The following is a 21223-nucleotide window of genomic DNA, read 5'->3' as shown; positions in this document are numbered from 1 at the left end:
CTGATACCATACTGTCTTCTTTAATACAGCTTTATCATAAGTCATGATGTTCAGTACAATAAGTTCTTTGACCTAGTTGTCCTTTGAGAGCATCTTGGCTCTCATTGGCCATTTTCACATTTATATGAATTTTTAGTGTCATCTTGTCACTTTATACACAACACAAACACACACGCACACAACCTGTATGGATTTTGATTGGTTTTGCATGCAGTCTATAAAGCAATTTAGAAAAAACTGACATTTCTTTGATTTTTTTTTTGGAGTTCTCTTTCTTTTCTTCTTGAAATATAGTTTATATACAGTATTATATTGGCTTCAGGTAAACAACTTAGTGATTTAACAGGTATCTACATTACTAAATGATGTAGTTAACTATCTTTCACCATGCAAAGATATTGTAATATTATAAGCTACATTCCCTAGGCTAATGAAGATTTAACATCTTTATCATATTTTCTAATTCATGAACATGATATACTGCTCCTTTTATTAGGTCCTCTTTATTTTCTCTCAGTAATGTTTATAATTTCATCCATAAAGTTTTTCACAACTTTTGAGAATTTTATTCCTAGATATTTGATATTGTAAATTTTTAAAGACTTCATTTTGTTGTTTGTAAAAATGCAGTTGAGTTTTGTTTATCAACCGTGTATCTAGCAGTTGTGCTAAACATTTATTACTTTTAGTAATTTATCTTTAGAGTCTTTTTGTTCCTTTCACGTTGTACTCTATTTCTTACTGTGCTGACTAGTACTTAGATTATAATACTGAGTGGAAGTGGTAATAGAAGGCACCATTGTCTTGTTCCCCTTCTCAAACAGAAAACTGAACATTTCTCTACTGAATATATTTGCTTTAATTTTTTCCCAGTTACTCTGTTAGATTAAGGAAGTTTCACTTTGTTCTTGGTTTGCTAAGCGCTTATATCATGAATAATACTGGATTTTATCAAATGCTTTGCTACTGCTAAAATGATCATATAATTTTGCTCCTCGAATCAGATTATATCAGTTGATATCCTGATGCTCAGTCAACTTTGAATTCCAGGAATAAATCTAGTTTGGTCATTATCATGTTCCTTTTATTTAGGAATTTTGGGTATTCTTGAGTGAGATTAGCCTCTAATTTTGTTCTCTTGTATAGCCCTTGCTAGGTTTTAGTGGCCTTGTAAAATGAGTTAAGGAATATACCTGCTTTTTCTATTCTCTGGAAGATAGTGTGTTAAGATTGCTTTTATTTCTTTTTTAAATATAGAATTCAGTGAAGCCATTTAGGTCTAGAGTTTTCTTTGTGGGAAAGCTATAAATTACAGATTCCATTTTTAAAATAGTAATAGTATACTTCAAGTTTCTTTTTTTATTATTGAGGTATAATTGACACATAACATTGTATTGGTACAGTTTTTGCTGTACAGCATAATGATTCAATATTTGTATATTTTGCACAATGATCACCACAGCAAGTCTAGTTAAAGTCTGCCACCATATGTAGTTGCAAATTTTTTTTCTTGTGATAAGGGCTTTTAACAACTTTCAAATATGCTGTACATTACATCCCCATGACTTAATTATTGTATAATTTTAAGTTTGTACCTTTTGACCCCTATCACCTAGTTTGTACCCCTCCACCTGCCAGAGGGCAATCACCAGTCTGTTCTCTCTCTTGAGCTTTTTTTTCTTTTTTTTAAAGATTCCACATAGAGTGAGATCATAAAATATGTGTCTTTTTCTGTCTGACTTTTTCACTTAGAATAATGTCCTCAAGCTGCATCCATGTTCTTGAAAATGGGAAGATTTATTTCCTATTTAAGGCTGAATAATACTCCATCATTTATATATACCACCTTTTCTTTATCCATTTATTCATTGATGTACACTTAGGTTGTTTCCGTATCTTGGCTATTGTAAATAATGCTGCAGTGAACTTGGGGGTGCAGATGCCTTTTCAAGTTAGTGTTCTTGTTTTCTTTGGATGGACACTTAGAAATAGAATTGCTAGATCATATAGTAGTTTTATTTCTAATTTTTTTGAGGAACCCCCATACTGTTTTCCATAGTGGCTGCACCAATTTACATTCCCACCAACAGTGTAGGAGGGTTCCCTTTTCTCTACATTCTTGCCAGCACCTTTATTTTTTTTTGATAGTAGCTATTCTAACAGGTGTGAGGTGATTGCTTATTGTGGTTTTCATTTGCATTTCCTTGATGGTTAGTGATGTTGAGCATATTTTCATGTGTCTATTGGCCCTCTGTATGTTTTTGGAAAAAAGTCTCCTGAGGTTCTCTGCCCCTTCTTTTATTGGATTATTTATTTTGTTCGTGTTGAGTCATATGAGTTTGTTATATTTTGGATAATAACCCTTTATTGGATATATTGTTTACAGCTATCTCCTCCCTTTCAGTAGGTTGCTTTTTCATTTTGTTGATGAATTTGAAAGTGTTCCTTCCTTTTCTGTTTTTTGGAAAAGTTTGAGAAAGGTAGGTGTTAACTCGTCTTTGAATGTTCAGTAGAATTCACCTATGAAGCTACCTGGTCCTGGTATTTAGTTTGTTGGTAGTTTTTTGGTTACCGATTCAATTTTGTTACTAGTAATCAGTCTGTTCAGGTTTTCTATTTCTGATTCAGTCTTGCAAGATTGTAGGTTTCCAAGAATTTATTCTTTTCTTCTAGATTATCCAGTTTGTTGGCATGTAGTTACTCATAGTACTCTCATAATCCTTTGTATTTCTGTTGATTTTAACTTCTCTTTCATTTCTGATTATTTGAGTCCCCTCTTTTTCGTGGGGGAGGGTATTTTCATATTGGATTTTTAAAAATTAAAGTATCATTGATATACAATCTTATATTGGTTTCAAATGTACAACACAGTTGTTCAGCAGTTACACACATTATTAAGTCCTTACCCACTCTAGTGTGGTTACTATCTGCCAATGTAGAAAGATGTTATAGGATCATTGACTGTATTCTCCATGCTGTAGTACTGTCCCTATGTGATTGTGAATTACTGTGCTCCTTTATCTCCCACACCCCCAACTGCCCAGCCCCTCCCTCTTGGTCACCACTAGTCACTTATCACTGCCTATGAGTCTACTGCTGTTTTTGTTCCCTCTGTTTTGCTTTGTTTTTATATTCCACAGATAAGTGAAATCATATGGTATTTGTCTTTCTCCATGTGGCTTATTTCACTGAGCATAATATCCTCTAGATCCATCCATGTTGTTGCAAATGGCAGGATTTTTTTTGATAGCTGAATGATATTCCATTCTGTATATGTACTACATCTTTTCATCCATTCATATCTTGATGGTTGAGTCCTCTTCTTTTCTTGATAAGTCTGGCTGAAGCTTTATCAATTTTGTTTATTTTTAGTCTCCATTTATTTGTGCTCTGATCTTTATTTTTTCCTTTTCCTTCTACTTACCTTGGGCTATGTTTTTTTCTAGGTCCTTGAGGTGTAACATTAGATTGTTTGAGATTTTTCTTGTTTTGTTTTATTTTTAGGTAGGGCCTGTATCACTACAAACTTCTCTCTTAGAACTGCTTTTGCTGCACCCCACAAAATTTGAACCATTGTGTTTCCATTTTCATTTGCCTCCAGGTGTTTTTTTATTTACTCTTTGATTGCTTTGTTGACCCATTGGATGTTTAGTAGCATGTTGTCTAGTCTCCACATTTTTGGGTATTTTTTTTTCAGTGTTTTCACTGTAATTGATTTTTAGTTCCATAAACTTGTGGCTGGAAAAGATGTTTGATATGCTTTTAGTCTTCTTAAATTTATTGAGGCTTGTTTTGTGGTCTAACATGATCTATCTTGGAAAATGTTCCAAGTACACATGAAAAGAATGTGTACTCTGCTGGTTTTGAATAGGATGTTCTGTATGTATCTGCTAAGTCCCTTTTGTCTTATATGTCATTCAAAGCCACTGTTTCCTTATCAGTACTTTGTCTGGGTGCTCTATTCATTGATATAAGTGGAGTGTTAAAGTCCTCTATCAAGAGTGTTTTATTACCTATTTCTCCCCTTATGTCTGTTAATATTTGCTTTATGTATTTAAGTGCTTCTGGGCACATAGATATTTATAATTGTTATGTCCTCCTGTTGGATTGATTCTTTAATCATTATGTAATGTTCATTGTCTTTTGTTACAGGCTTTGTTTTGTAGTCTGTTTTGTCTGATATAAGTATTGCCACCCCATCTTTTTTTTCACTGTCATTTGCATGGAATATCTTTTTTTAGTCTGCATGTGTCTTTAGGTCTGAAGCAAATCTCTTGTAGACACTATGTAGATTGGTATTTGTTTTTTAATCTATTCAGTAATTTCTTATGATTGGAGCATTTAGTCCATTTATATTTAAGTTAATTATTGAAAGTATGTTCTTATTGCCAGTTTCTTAATTGCTTTCTGGTTGTTTTGGTAGTTCTTTCCTGTTCCTTTCTTCTCTTGCTCATTTCCCTTGTGATATGATGACTTTCTTTAGTATTGTGCTTGGGTTTCTTTCTCTCCATTTTGTGTATCTGTTATAGGTTTTCGGTCTGTGGTTGCCATGAGGTTCATAGACATCATTCTCTATATATAGATAGTTGCTTAAGTTACAATACATTCTGAAAGCATTACATTTTTACCCTCCCTTCACCTTTTACGTATATGAGGTCATATTTTATATCTATTAATTTTTATAGATATAATGGGTTTTACTACTTTTACCTTTTAACCTTCACACTAGGTTTTTTTTATTTTGGTATCATTAATCTACAGTTACATGAGGAACATTATGTTTATTAGACTCCCCCCATCACCAAGTTCCCCCTCACATACCCCATTACAGTCACTGTCCATCAGTGTAGTAAGATGCTGTAGAATCACTACTTGTCTTCTCTGTGTTGTACAACCCTCCCCGTGCCCCCCCTACATTATGTCTGCTAATAGTAATGCCCTCCCTTCCTTTTTTTCCCCCTTATCCCTCCCTTCCCACCCATCCTCCCCAGTCCCTTTCCCTTTGGTAACTGTTAGTCCATTCTTGGGTTCTGTGAGTCTACTGCTGTTTTGTTCCTTCAGTTTTTTTCTTTGTTCTTATACTCCACAGATGAGTGAAATCATTTGATACTTGTCTTTCTCCACCTGACTTATTTCACTGAGCATAATACACTCTAGCTCCATCCATGTTGTTGCAAATGTTAGGATTTGTTTTCTTCTTATGGCTGAATAATATTCCATTGTGTATATGTACTACATCTTCTTTATCTATTCATCTGCTGATGGACATTTAGGTTGCTTCCATTTCTTGGCTATTATAAATAGTGCTGCGATAAACATAGGGCTGCATATGTCTTTTTCAAACTGGGCTGCTGCATTCTTAGGGTAAATTCCTAGAAGTGGAATTCCTGGGTCAAATGGTATTTCTATTTTTAGATTTTTGAGGAACCTCCATACTGTTTTCCACATTGAACTAATTTACATTTCCACCAGCACTGTAGGAGGGTTCCCCTTTCTCCACAACCTCGCCAACATTTGTTGTTGTTTGTCTTTTGGATGGTGGCCATCGTTACTGGTGTGAGGTGATATCTCATTGTGGTTTTAATTTGCATTTATCTGATGATGAGCGATGTGGAGCATCTTTTCATGTGTCTGTTGGCCATCTGAATTTCTTCTTTGGAGAAGTGTCTGTTCAGATCCTGTGCCCATTTTTTAATTGTATTATTTGCTTTTTGTTTGTTGAGGTGCGTGAGCTCTTTATGTATTTTGGATGTCAACCCTTTATCGGGTCTGTCATTTATGAATATATTCTCCCATACTGTAGGATGCCTTTTTGTTCTATTGATGGTGTCCTTTGCTGTACAGAAGCTTTTCAGCTTGATATAGTCCCACTTGTTCATTTTTGCTCACACTAGTTTTTTTTGTTTTTTAAGAAACCCTTTTATTTCTTTTCTTTAAAATTTTTTTATTAAGGTACAATTGATGTACACTCGTATGAGGGTTTCACATGAAAAAACAATGTGGTTACTACAGTTACCCATATTATCAAGTCCCCACCCATACCCCAATGCAGTCACTGTCCATCAGTGCAGCAAGATGCCACAGATTCACTGTGTGCCTTCTCTGTGCTGCACTGTTCTCCCCGTGACTCCTCACACCATGTGTACTAAACATAATACCCATCAATCCCCTTCTCCCTCCCTCCCCACCTGCCTTCCCACACCTGTCCCCTTTGGTAACCACTAGTTCATTCTTGGAGTCTCTGAGTCTGCTGCCATTTTATTCCTTCACTTTTGCTTCATTGTTATACTCCACAAGTGAGGGAAATCATTTGGCATTTATCTTTCACCGCCTGGCTTCACTGAGCATAATGTCCTCCAGCTCCATCCATGTTGTCACAAATGGTAGGATTTGTTTCTTTCTTATGGCTGAATAGTATTCCATTGTTTATATGTACCACATCTTCTTTATCCATTCATCTACTGATGGACACTTAGGTTGGCTACATATCTTGGCTATTGTAAAAAGTGCTGCGATAAACATAGGGGTGCATATGTCTTTTTGAATCTGGGAAGTTGTATTCTTTGGGTAAGTTCCAAGGAGTGGGATTCCCGGGTCAAATGGTATTTCTAACTTTAGTTTTTTGAGGAACCTCCATATTGCTTTCCACAGTGGTTAAACTAGCTTACATTCCCACCAGCAGTGTAGGAGGGTTCCCCTTTCTCTGCATCCTTGCCAGCATTTGTTGTTCTTAGTTTTTTCGATGCTGGCCATCCTTATTGGTGTGAGGTGATATCTCATTGTGGTTTTAATTTGCATTTCCCTGATGATTAGTGATGTGGAGCATCTTTTCATGTGTCTGTTGGCCATCTGAATTTCTTCTTTGGAGAACTGTCTCTTCATATCCTCTGCCCATTTGTTAGTAGAGTTATTTGCTTTTCAGGTGTTGAGGTGTCACACTAGTTTTTTAAATGATTAATCTACTAACTTTATGTTTGCTTTTACCAGTGAAATAGTTTCCTTTCAAAATTTTCTTCTAGGTATGGCACTTGTTTTTCTACTTAAATCAACCAGATGACTCAAGGCTCAGTTGCATTCAGTGTATATACTGATTGGTTTCTAGTTCACCCTTATTTTTATATGTATATATAAAATGTATATGTATGTACATATACATAATATGTATCTGTCATTATGAAATAAAAAAAGGTGGCAGTTCTGAGATTCCTATTTGCTGCCATATAAGAGCTCTCAAACAATCTCATGAATGAGTATGGAGCTTAGAGATTACAAACATTTTCCTTCTATGCAAATTAATTCCCACAACAGCCTTTAGGGGTGTGATAGTTAGGTGTGGTATTAAGCAAAAAATTAGAAAACAGGGCCTAAGAGAGGTTAAATAACTTGTCTGTAGCTGCATGCCTGGTGCATGGCATATGTTTTTTTGTCTACAACTATTAGTAGCACTTTATTTCAACTATTGTAGCCAGTTAATGCTTGCCTAGAGATAGGTTAGTGACTTCCCAGTTTTGTCATGTTATGCTTTCTTCTTTCTCTAAACCATATAACTTAATAACCCCATGACTCATGTTTTAAAGATTGAGACAGTTGGGAGATTACTCCTTCATAACCCATTCCTCATTCCTCCCCACTACACTTCATTTCTAGAACATGGTCCCACTGGCTCTGGAATTTGCCACTTCTGCTACCCTGTTGGAAAGCTTGCTTTATCACTAGTCCTTTCTCTTCTCACATGTAGTCAGTCCCTTTCTGTCTCTTTAGACTTGTCTCATGTTTTCCACTTGTGAAAGGTATGCTTTTCTTTCCAGTGCATTTATCATCTTTCCTGTCATTCATATGGTGAAACTAACTCCCTTAGTGGATATCTTCTGTAAGCTTTCCTTTCTTGTTTCTCTAGTCACTCCTGATAAGATCTAGACAAAGTCTTGTTTGCTCTGGTCTTCTGAATTTTAGGGAGAGCAAAAAACTTCCTGCCTCAAACCCTCTTTCTAGTAATATAGCCTGAGCCAGTGCTCCTATACTTATGGTGGTGCTTCTGCTTCTGGTGCTCACATCTCATTTCAACATCCTCATAATGATAACCTGAACAATTATCTTACATTAGGCCAATGAATGTCAAATGCCCTTGTTTACTTCGAGCATAGTCAATCACATGGTGTTGTTATATGTTCAAGGGTATGAAGATATTGCCTCCTCAAATTTAGTATTACTCCATTTTCTTTTGAGAACTATTATTATTATTATTATTATTATTATTTGGTATCCCTTTCTAAGGATTCTCTTCTTGGAGGTTTATTCATTAATATTTTTCCCTGTCCCACTCACAGATAGGCCATGCTTTAAAATGTTGCTGGAACTCTAAATGGTACCTGTATGTTTTGAATTTCCTCATTCAGAACATTTGCATTTTTCCCTTCTCTTCTAATCCTGCATCTTTTCTGTTGTTTACTTTGATTGTTCTTCTTCAGGAAACTTGCTGTACCTGAACCCATCTCTCCTTTCTCTGACCTCTTTGTTATCAGGATACAGAGTATATTCTTTTTCACCAGCTTAAGAGTAAGCTTCAAGATAGGGCATGGATTTCACACTTTTGTTTTATCACTTAATTGCAGGGCCTTGCATACAATTCATTTTCAGTAAGCATTTAAATTTATGTATCATAATTATAAGTTATAAGTTGATAAGTACACTATAATTGCTATTTAGTATAATGATTATATTAACTTAAAATAAAATTGATACTTAAATATAATGGTTTTGACTTGTTTAGGATCTTATCTCTGGACCGTCTTAAGAACTCTTTCAGTGGTTTTGCATCTGTAGCTTCTTTGTCTTTAGAGTTTGTACCAAACAATGAAAATCATCAGTTTTTAAGTATTATTTTGAATACATTGCCCTTTTCTCCTTAAAGAATCCTGTAGTGACTCCTGTTTTTTTTTATTTTTAACATTTGTGAACATTTTCAGATATACATAAATTAAAAGTTCAGTGACCCTCTGATGCTGTAGTCATCAACATTTCCCATACGTGCTTCACCTTGTGTCTACCCCTCTTTTCTGCTGAGAATTTTTATAGCATATCCAAGACATTATTTTATCCCTAAGCAATGTGTCTCTAAGACACATTTTCTTAACATGCCTGCAAAGCATTATCATATACAAAAAAACCTGGTAATAATTCCTTTATAGCACATGTGATACTTAGTCCATGTTCAAGTTTTTTCAGTTATCTAAAAAAGTTTTTTTTATGCTTGCTTTAATTGATTCATCAGAGGGTTCAGATGGTAACAGCCTGAACCCTTTGGAAGCCCCACTTTTCACCTAATGCTTTTACTATCCATTGATTACCATTACATGGATGAATTATTTACTTAAAAGTTACTAGATTGTGATTGGTCTAATTTGGTCACTTGTGCCATTATTAGCTGAATTATTTGTCTATGGAAGAACTTTCTCCTTATTCAGTAGGGCTGTTTGGCTAGCTTGAGATAGCTCATCAGTTCTTGAATTGTAATATCCCCCATTGGGGAACTGAAGACTCTGCTTTCTTCTTTAACTAAGAGTCTTCCTATTATTTCATTACGGCTTATGAGCAAGTGTTATTCGTTCTTCTTGAGGAAGTTAAAGTTATCCTTGAATGGTAGATTGGTGATTTTGTGGGTTACGTTATGGGGAGGGCCTCCCAGTCCTGAATGAGCAGTTCTAATTCTGTTGAGAAGTTGCAGCATGGGGACAAAGAAAAAGCCATATATACCTTTTTCACTGTTTGGCTCTGCAGTGAGGGTGTGGTACTCACTTGGGGTGTGGAAATTTTAAAAATTCCTCTACTTTACTAGATAATAAATCAAACTCAGTATAAAGGCATGTAAATTTAAAGACCTGTGGCCCTTAAAGGGCCTCAGCACAGATTTATGATCAAATCCATTAAATTAATAACTAGTATGTCATGAGGAGCAGCAAGGGACCCCTGAGATTTGCCAGGGATGCAACTAAAGTTCCTCTTGATAGCTTTCTATGAAGTCAAAACCTTAAAAGAGCTTTTGCTGTCTCACTAGAGGTAACTCACTGGGAAAGGGACCAGGGTGGGTCAGGTAGTCAGGTGAACTTTCTGTTATTATCAGTCAAACGTAAACTTCATTAACTGAAATTTCAGGTAGTAAAGGTGTACAAATTGCTGCTTTCTTTTTTGTGACCTTTCATTCATGCACTGAATCAGTTGTTCTTGCTGTTTTCTTTATACCTTTCACAGTTTGATTCTTACCTCTTTATCTTCCAGTTTTTTTTAGGGCAGTGACTGAAGTCTTTTCAAGTTTTTCACTGTGAATTGTTGCATGTCAAACTTGATGAGGTGTCCTAGTTGAAGTTTCGCCAATTAAAAAATTGGAGGTACAGATTGTATATCTGTGTGTCTGTGTATTTCTGTAGTTACAGCAGAGCAAAAATCTTTTTTGGAAACTAATGTGCATTGATGTTAACATGTTCGTTTACCCCGCCCCTTCATCCCCATCCCTTTTGTGCATTTAAAAGGATGTATAAAAGAAATAAAAGATTTTCAGGTGATCATGTGTTTAGATTTAGGCCCTAAATCAGGACCCTAAGCAAGTTCTTTGTGCAATTCATTTGCTATTAGAAACCTTACCAGCAGATGGAAGGGTAATTTAGCATTGTATTTGACTGAAAGGGGCTAATCCCACCCAGGTACCAGAACTCCAGTGGTTGGAGCAGGTGGAGCTTGAAAGTCCTGCCTCAAGGAGTAACTGGATATGTGTGCATATGCTGATCTCCAGCTTCCTAGTTTTTATTGTAATTTTTCTTACTCTCAGATCCATATTCAATAACTGAGTTGTTGTACAGGTGATAAATCTAGTATTATGAACAAATAAGCATACAGTTTTTTAAATTATATTATAGCATAATTCTTGCTTAGGGCCATTGGTATAGCTATCAAGAAAGACTATATAGCAGTATCAGCTTTGATTTCTAGTTAGTTTGTTTTTCTACCTTATAAAAATGTTCCCACTCTTTTTAACATCTGTTTCCTAGTATAATAACATGGGTAGGTATATGTTGTGAATTAAACACTGGACAAGATGTTATATGGCCTGTTGTATAATGAATTTTTAGCAAGTTTTTAAAGCCCCCTCTAGTCTTTAATTTCTTGCTCATACTTGAAGTTTGTTTTTTTTATTGAAGTGTTGTTATACACAAAATTATGTTGGTTTCAGATGTACATCACAGTGGTTCAGCAGTCCCCATGATCAACTTACATTATGATTGCAGAAATTCAATTTTTTGGTAATGTTTAAGATAAAGTGAGAAATTGAAAAATTAGAAAAAGTGATGCAAAGCACTAAAAATATAAAGTATAACCAGAGTTTGTTATTTTATCTCTGCTGTGGCTACAAAATGAGGTTGAGTCAGGAGAGTAATTAGAAACTTGTATCCATGATGTCTCTGATAGAAGCCAGTATTTGCCCTGAAATGATAAAGGTGACATTGAAATACTAGGTTTATTGAGAATGAAGAAGTAGTCCCCTCTTATCCATGGGAGATACATTTCAGGACCCCCAGTGGAATTCCTGAAATCCTGGATAGTACCAAATCCTATATATACTGTTTTTTCCTGTATGTACCTACCTATGATAAAGTTCAATTTACAAATTGGGCACAGTAAGAAATTAACAATAACAACTCTATGTAAAAGTAGAACAATTATAACAATATAGTTTAATAAAAGTTTTGTGAATGTGGTCTCTCTTCCTCTTGTGATTATATGAGATGATAAAATGTCTACTTGATGAGATGAAGCAAGATGAATGACACAGACATTGTGATGTAGTGTTGTTACTGTTGACCTTCTGACCATGTGTCAGGAGAACCATCTGCTTCCCGACCACAACTGACCAAGGGTGACTGAAACTATGGAAAGGAAACCTTGAATAAGTGGGACTACTAAATGCTTCTAAATGATAGAGAGAAAGAATGCTCATCTGTCAAGATAAGCCAATAAGGTTACTATTCTATAAATAAATTGCTTTCCATGGAACAAAAATGGGTTATAAAATAGTCAGCACTTTAAAAAAAGTTAAATACTATTTTGGTTATGCAGTTTTAAGTTTGATACATACTTGAGAGGCCTGGGCCTCAGCCTCTGAGTGGAATGGGGAACTCAGGATGGTAAGTCACAACCTGGTATGCTACAAACGCCTTAAGAAAACAAGCTGTGGACCGTATTTTTGTCTTTCTGAACTGCTTATTTCTTCTGTGGGGTAATGTAGAATTACTGTGGAAGATATTTGTGACTGAAAAGACAAGAAAATTAAAACTTCGATCTTACCTGGGAAAGAACCACCTGCCCTAAATGTGTGGTTTAGCGTCCTATCTGCTGTTACTTGAAGGCACCAGAAATCTTTGAGTTTTGGTCATTTTTCCACATTGAGTTGGGAAGTTAGCAAAAGGATTTTTATCTCCTCATTTTGTCAAGTTTCCAGACTACTGAAAAGAATATGCTTTCAGAGCTGGAAATGTAAATAAGATTCCTGTGCCAGGGCTCATAAACCATCTTGTGGTAATTTTTTAAGAATCTCAAATACATATTTAGAACAGTTTTAATTTTACAGGAAAATTATGAAGATAATGCAAATAATTCCCATATACCGTGCATGCAGTTTCCTGTATTATTAACAGCTTACATTAACATGGTAAATTTTCTAAAATCAATTAACGAATATAGAAACACTGTTATTAACTAAAATCCGTACTTTATTCAGATATCATTAGTTCTCACTGACTGTGTTTTTTCTGTTCTAGGACCCCGCCAGGACATCACATTACACTTAGCCTTAACCTCGTTAGGCTCCTCTTGGCTGTGGCAGTTTCTCAGACTTTCCTTGTTTTGATGATGTTGTCAATTTTGGGGGAGAACTGATCAGGTATTTTGTTGAATGTCACTCAATTGAGAGTTGTCTGACCTTTTTCTCATGGTTAGCCTGGGATTATGGGTTTTGGGGGAGAAAATTTTAGAGGGAACGTGTTGTTCTCAATGTTCTCTTCACATACCAAGGGTACATGCCATCAACATGATTGGTCACTGTTAATGTTGACTTTGGTCACCTGGCTGAGAAGGTGTTTGTCAGGTTTCTCCACTGTTTACTTTTTTTTTTTTAGACATCTTTCTTTACTGTGTTTTTTGGAAAGAAGTTACTGTGTGGAGTCCATACTTAATTAAGTGCTGGGAAGTTCTGCTCCATCTCCTTGAGGGTCTTCTACATAAATTATTGGGAATTCTTCTGCATGGGAGATTGTCTCTCTTCCCCATTTATTTATTAATTCATTTATTAATGCTGGGATGGGTTCATGGATATTTATTTTATACTTTGGGTCATAATCCAATACTACTTTATTTTGTTGCTCACCAGCTTTGGCCATTGGGAACTCTCTTGGTTGGCTCCTCTGTCACTTTGATATGCCCCCATCATCATGGGGGTGTTTTCTGAGCACTTCCTTACTTTCTGGCACTGTAAGATACTCCAGGCTCATCCCATATATCCTGCCCCACTTCTAGAATCAGCCATTTCTCCACAAAGCCTTGGTTCTTTTTATCAGAAAATGCTATTGGAAATCAAGGTCTGGGTGCTTGGTCTGTTTGTTGCTGTTGCTACTGGGATATTGTTATTTCTAGACCCTCTTAGCTGAAATACCTTGTGTGTACTATCTGTATGTTTATGTATATCCATAAATATTTCTGTATCTATTTCTATATATTTATCTGTATCAATATTAAGCTAAGCATGAGTTCATACTCCTGTCTCCATCTCTAATCCATTACCACATGGATCATTCTAGCCTTCTCCCCTTGCTTGTCTAGTAACTTCCCATTCTAGTAGTGAGAAACCAGGCTTCCACCATTCACCATCCTTTTACTTAATTGTTCAATCCCAGTGTAGATGTATATCACTTTTTAAAAATTGAAGTGTCATTGTTATACAGTATTATATTGGTTTCAAGTATACAACACAGTGGTTTAACAATTACTGATGTTATTATTATTATTAAAGTATTGTTGATATACAGTCTTATATTGATTTCAAATACACAACACAGTGGTTCAACAGTTATCCATATTATTAAATTCTCATCCCCTCTAGTGAAGTTACCATCTGTCAACATAGAATATCACTTTTGTTAACCTGATACCCCCATGGCTAACAATATTAGAATTGTTAACCTGTATCCTCATGGGAAACAACTATCTATTAGAGTACAGGGCTTATGTATAGGTCCGTTTGCCTTTATTCTTACACATTCCACTCATTTCCATAGTTACTTAGATTAGTGCCTTTCCCCCCATCCCCTGCTGTGATATGGTTTCTTACATTTATAATAGAGTTAGATGGTATTATATAGTCTCTATCCTTTCCTGGGATCCCCTGACCTATTAATGATATTTAAAAATTGGCTCCACAACCCATAGCTGTGACCATCTGTGCTTTAGTGTGGTGTTTCAAGGGTGTCTCAGGAGTTTGGCCACATTCTAGCCTAATTCTTTAAAATTAATTTAAATTTAAGCTTTAATTTTTATAGTTAAATTATAAGTTTATAAATTCAAAAGTTTATAAAGTAAACATTAAGGTTTGCTCTTTGTGTTATAAGGTTGTATGGGTTTTGATACAGGCATAATTTCATGTATGTATTTAGTGTCATGCAGAATAATATCACTGCCCTAAAAATCCCCTGTGTTTCACTTGTGAAACCTCCTTCATTCCCATGAACCCCTGGCAGTCACTGATCTTTTTACTGTCTCTATAGTTTTGCCTTTCCAGAATCTTCTTGAGCTATTACTTTATAAAGGAAACCTTTGATATCTCTAATCTAGATACCATTTTTTCCCTAACCGCCAACTTAGTATTCTTAATTGAACAAAATATTTCTAATAAGTGAGAATCAATTATTTTTTTATTATGTACCACTATATAAGGTCATTAGGCTTTGTTTATTTTTTAATATCCTACTTCTTTGTTACCAACCTCAGAATTGGGAGGAAATCCCCAGTACCTTTATTTTTATTTTTGTTGAGGAGGTTGGTGGGGAAGGCAGGGAATGGCATGTATGATATGTCCTGTAGAGTTGTCAGCTAGCAATCAGATACTTGGGAGTAGGTGTGTTCAGCTTAAATTTAATCTGAATATGCTTCTGTTTGTTTGGGGGGCTATATTTAAGGTGCAAATGCTTTTGATTGTTTTCTAGTATGCATATTGTTTTGCCACAGTATATTTCTTTTAAGAATAGAATATGAGATAGATGCAGTGAATATGTGACAATATCAAATTGGTTTCCCCTGTAATCAAAATCCTATGGGATGATTGTTTTATAACTTACTTGGAAGGCTCATTTAGGGGAAATAACTACCATTTCCCATCTCTCCCTTGTTTGGTTTCGTCTTTACATACATACATACATGTAAAATCCTGAACGGGAACCCATACCTCTACCAGTGAACAGTCATTTCCTATGCTGCTTGGTCAGCCGCTTCTTGTTGCTGTTTACCTTGAAAAATTGATAATCTCATACAAAAACCCTTGTTTTAAAAGCAGGTTTGGTTTAAACTTTACACTGTCTTTAAGAGTTGTGACATTGTCAGTGTTACCACATAGCCTGCAACATATGAGAAGAATGGTTAAGAACACAGACTTTAAGTTTGTATCCTAGCTTTGCTGCTTATTAGCCGTGTGACCACAGGCAAATTATTTACCCTCTTTGAGCCTCATGTTTCCTCATTTGTAAAATGTGAATGGTATTATTACCTCTCCCATGAGGTGATAGTGGAGATTAAAAACATGTAACACAGTGCCTGACCGTAGATATGGCTCAGTAAATACTATTTAGAACCAAAACCTCCCAACCAGCAAGAAAATGGATGAAAGTTCCAAATGTATATACTACTCTACATGTTTTTGTTTAACAGTTATTAGCTGTGCCAGACCAATCAGAAAAATGAGTGATTTCTTTATTTTTTAACCTTAAAAGTTCTCTCATGACAAGGCTCCTTGTTTTCAGACCTGAGAAATGCTCACTTCATCAAACTTAACATGCTAGCAGTGGTTGTCAGCTGGAGATACTGTGAACCTCTCTAAGTGCCACTTGGGAGTGCTGCTGGCATTTTACAGGAGGGACAGGATGCTGAACGCTTTTCTACACATGGGACAGGTTTGCATGATGACGAATTCCCGAATCCACAATTGCTGCATCAGTAACATACCATTGCCACACACTAGCCTGAACTGATACAGTGCTATCTTTAAACCTCTCTCTGGAACACATTTCAGGTGTCAGACCCAGCAAGCAAATATGTCAGTGAGTGAAGGCCTCAGTGTCTGGGGCATCCTGGGGAGTGTAGGCAGTAGGCAAGCTGGAGAGTATGTGTCTTTTCTGAAGGTGGCAGTGATACCTGAGCTTCAGCCAGTTGTGGCCTCCTTTTGCTAGATTTTCTGATATTTGAGAGAAAAGCTAGATATTCTGATTTTTATGTAAAATTTCTCTATTTTAAAGTGTGGCTCAACCTTTTTTTTTTTTTTTTAAACCACTGCTGAGGCCAAACCAAGTAGATCAGTGGGCTGGATTCAGCCTACAAACCATTGGTTTGTAACCTCTGCTATAGTTAATTTAGGAAGTGAGCTAAAATTCTGGCAGAGGTAAACACTCAGGGCCGTAACAGCTCTACCCTGCATATTTGCTGAGCTTAGAAAAAGCTGTGGAAAAGCTGTTAGGTGTCAAGGTCATTTTCTAGAGTGTGGAGAATTGCAGCATTGGAGCAGAACTCTGGGGGAGCTTCCTCTCTGGGAGGAGGAATTCTGTTGGGAGAAATCCCAATAGCTGCCTTTTCAGGGACAGAACTGACTGTCCCTTGTTGTGCTGGTGCTCCTGAATTAGGGGGGAGGCACACCCCTGGAGGAAGTCTCAGAATAATTCCACTGCTAAGCGTAGCATCTGGGCCCCCCTGGTCTCTACCTTGTCTTCAGAAATCAGGAGTCCCTGCAAAGGTGACAGGCAGTAAGTGTTCCACCCTGCAGAATCTCCTGGCCTATGTGGCTTTGGAACTGTGTGATGATTATGGGGTTTATTTCTTCAGTATTTCTTCTTCCTTGATCTGGGGTTACCACCTACACAGCTCCACAGTCCACAGCTGTGGTCTTCTGTGTTTTAGTGGAGGTGTATCAAGAGTATCTCAAGAGTTTGGTCAAGTCCACCTAGCCAGTACAGTTCAGATACTGCTTGAGTCCTCTGCTTGGTTTCATATATTTTGTAGTTAATATATAATTAATAGTTGTTGCATACGTTGTTGTATTTGGATGAGAATATGTCCAAATATGGACAAGATTGTATGATTTGATCTGTATCATATGCAAATCTGTAATATACCACATGACCGTGTTTCACTTCAGTTGTATTCCATGGGATTAAATGCCAACCATGTGTAGCACTTTGCTGTGAAACTTTGAGTGTCTTTAAGGAAGCAGGCTCATCTTACTGGCTGGAATATTTTCTGTTTGTAAACCAGGTGTTAGATTGACCTCCCAGTTAGCAAAAATTGGTTTTTTAAAAGAAATATTTTAACTTTTTAATTTTCAAGAAATTATGAAATTTGAGTGTTATGTGTTGTGAAATACTTAATGAATTTCCACATCACTCAGTGCTTATGTGAGTGAATGTACACAGCAGAGTGCTAACCACTATGAAGATTGTGTACATAATCCCTTAAGGGGAATACACCTTTATCAGTTTAGACTACTTGTTATGAAAAGTGGGTCTACTATTAATCATCTTTTCAAATGGTAGCCATCTTTGTGGGTATGTAAGTCATTGATTTTCATTTCAAAGATGTTTTTTAATATGCTTTTTCAGAGGCATGTATTTGTAACCATTCAAAAAAAGGGGGCAATTTACTCCCTTTATTTCTGCTGCTTATATGTCCTAAAACATCTTGTTTGTACAAGGATTCTTTCCTCCCCTCTTAACGTTCTACCTCCCACACAGATGTGGCCTACTATTTGAATGATAAACTGACGAGGGTTTGATCTTTTTTACCCCAGCCAAAGAAGGGCACTCAGCATCACTTTACTGGGCATGTCTTTGACACCTACCAGCGACAAAGTAGAAAGAACACAGACCCTGGAGAAGGCAGGCTTGGATTTGAGTCACAATTCTGCCATATATGCATTTTCTGAGTTTGTTTTTTATTTGTCAAATGGAGATAATCAGAGCTACTTTTCAGGGCTTAGTAAATGGTAGCTGATAATAACAGTGATGAAATAAATGATAACTTTGGCTTCGGTAGCACGTGAAGTTCTAAAGGCTGACAAAGCTGGCTGAAAGCTAGCAGCTCCCGAGAGCTCTGAAGGGTATGTTTGGAACCCAAGCTCTTGACACCTCACAAACCTCTTCGTTCTTGTTGACCCTTGTCACATTTTCTTCTTCATCATAAAAAGACAACTATATTGCTCTTATATTTTAAAGACTTGAAATTAGGCTTGGGAATTGAATAAAACTTTTTTGTAACTACTAGGAAAAGTTCAGGTTAAGCCTTTGGGTGCTTCAGAAGCTTTTTACTGATGACAGTTAAATAGTCATCAAGGGTTCTGAATGTGGTTAGCCCCTCAAATATTGAGGAGTCATCTCCTAGTGGGAGAACTGTTACCATTTCTGTAAACACAAGCAGATTTGATTACCAAAGGTTATTCACCATTAAATCCAATGAATTCCATTTTTTTCATTTTGCCTAACAAATATTCATTGAACACCTAGTCTGTGTTAGGCCTAGTCATTTGTATACCCTCAAGGGATATACTGAACTATGGAGTCTAAGAGTTGCAGGTATTAGCCTGTCACTTGAATGAAAATCCTAAAGCCTTAGAGCTGTGCTCAGGTCCAGTAAGGTAACCGCTACTAACTACAGGTGACTGCTGAGCACTTAATATGTGGCCAGTTTGAATTGAGATACACTCTAAGTATAAAGTACACATTGGATTTCAAGGACTGGGTTTGAAAAAATGTATGTAAAATCTTATCAATGGTTTTTATAATGATAACACTAAAATGATAGAAATGCACTCCCTCTATGTTTATCAGGTGGTTTCTACTGTAAGCAGAAGCCTTTCCATCTCCACTTATGTATATGTGCATTTAACTATTAATGTGGGCTTAGAGTTCCTCTCTTCTACAGGCCTATTATTTATTACTGTCCTTAATTATTTTGGTGTTCAAATTGTCACAGATTTGGCCAGTGGGAGCCTCCTTAGAAGCAGCTTATTTCCAGATCCTATGACAAGCTCCCATCATTTTTTGAGCACTTCTCCATTCTCTGGGATAATAGCGCATTCTAGGTGGAGTGGCAGCTTTAAGTGAAAGACCTAGAGATATACAAGGTGGCTTCAGTATAGGGTGTTGGTGCTCCTTGAGGGTAAGCCCAGCCTGCTGTGTTCTTCTAGTTCCTCTGGTAGAGGAGAGGCATGGAGGCAAGATTAAAGGAAGGAGGAGTGTGGTGAAAGCCTCCCCAGAGGAGGTGCCACCAGCGCCAACACGCATAGGATCGTTACGGCTTGCAGAAGCAGGGGGAAGGGAGGAAGATATAAAAGTATGTCAGGCAGATGGATGATCGTGGGCGCCCTCAGGGGAGATGGCACAGGATATGCACACACAGAATCACACATAGCTCTGTTCAGTTGGAGTGCAGGGAGTGGAAGGAACACGGTCAGATATACATCTTAGAAAACAGACACACTGTGATATGGAGGAAAGCAAGACCAGAGGCAGGAAGAACAATAGAAAGTTCTGGCTGTAAAGTTGATGAGAAAATACTCAGAAATGCCTTGAATAATAGTAACTAACAGTTTCTGACTTACTACTGTTTGCCATTTAAATTTTACTACAACCCTAGTGTTAACTTCCGTTTTACAGATGACATTTCAAAGGTATAAGGATCATCTTTCCAGGAGACTAATAAATGGTAGAACCAGGCTGCAAACCATGACTCACTTCATTTCGCACTCAGTTTAGTTGGTTGTGTAAGAACAGGAAGTGAAGAATCATACACTTGGGTCTAGTTTTGTTAACTGAGTGAATATGAGTAGCGATAATATTCACGGAGAGAAAAGAGCATATTTGGGGAAGGGCTGTGGCGAGGAGTACCTTTTTGGACATAATGACTGATATTGTTGGGCATATCCAGATGGTACTGTGTAGTAGGCATTTGTCTATATGTGTCAAGTCTTGGCAAGAGCATGGTGCTTAAGATAACAATGTGGGGATCATCGGCCTTAAATGTTATGAAACCTTAGTAGTAGATGTAATCATGTACAAAAGGATGTAGAATGGGAAGAGGAGGCATTTTAGGGTAAAAACATTAATGTGACAAGATTGGTGGGAAGAAACCAGGTTAGTGTCAAAAAAGGAAAGAGGGATCAGTAGTTATCAGATGTTGCAGAGGTCAAGGGGCATAGGGACCGGAAGATAGATGCTCTGGATTTAGTAGCAGGGAGATGGTGGAGACAGTATTTCAGTGAAACAGTGATATGAGCAGATTAAAGCAGACTAAGGAATGAATTGCAGGAAACAGAGTATCCAGAAAACCCATAAATGTGCAGATTGGAAAGTGTCTATATTCTTCTCCCACATTAAAATTTTTCCTCATGTTTGTTAGACCTCTTCCGTGTTGATGGTTAGAAGTCATTAAAGCAGTCCCTAATAGCTCTTTTTAGCTGTGGCTAGGCTGAGTGTTAAAGTAGGTTCTTTGTGGCCACCTTGTAGACACAAAGAATATAAATAACTTTTGACAGTCTTGGCTTGGCAAGAAGAGAGCTAGATGTATTATGTAATACATAGTATTTTTTTTTAACAGTCTACTTCATTGAAAACCAGCAAAAGTAATTACTTTCCTTAAACATTTTTTATTTTCAAAATATTCTCTGTAGTTCTCTGCATTGCCCCAAGTATGGCATGATTTAAAGTGTCAGGGCCTATTTGCAAGAAATAAAAGATTTGGTGTGGGATGACCCTCCCTTACAGATATGGTTTAGACTTGTATCTTCTAATCATACTTCCCATGCCTCCTATGAGGATGCAAGTGTTTACTTCTCATTCTTAAAAATATTTGACCAGTGTGTGAATACAGCGAGAGATATTACGAGATTGTATGGCATACGCTCTACATTTTTCCCCTTTTAAAGATG

At 36.6% G+C, this 21223-nt stretch overlaps 1 protein-coding gene across 4 annotated transcripts in view; it reads left to right on the top strand.

The window, feature by feature from the left end:
* TAB3 (TGF-beta activated kinase 1 (MAP3K7) binding protein 3) overlaps positions 1-21223 on the top strand; it is a 69485-nt gene that overhangs the window by 8916 nt on the left and 39346 nt on the right. For 2 of the 4 annotated variants that reach the window (XM_036992400.2, XM_017674649.3), the window contains exons 2-3: positions 10276-10385; positions 12810-12931. The exons of 1 other annotated variant lie outside the window; for it this stretch is intronic. The gene's annotated coding sequence lies outside the window, so the exon portion shown is untranslated. The remainder of the gene's footprint in view (positions 1-10275; positions 10386-12809; positions 12932-21223) is intronic. One more of the 4 variants, XM_036992399.2, reaches the window with a different exon arrangement.

This window comes from Manis javanica, chromosome X, assembly GCF_040802235.1.
Source record: "Manis javanica isolate MJ-LG chromosome X, MJ_LKY, whole genome shotgun sequence".
Taxonomy (NCBI): domain Eukaryota; kingdom Metazoa; phylum Chordata; class Mammalia; order Pholidota; family Manidae; genus Manis; species Manis javanica.
The sequence above is the reverse complement of the archived record's forward strand: the minus strand, read 5'-3'. Positions and strand labels throughout refer to the sequence as shown.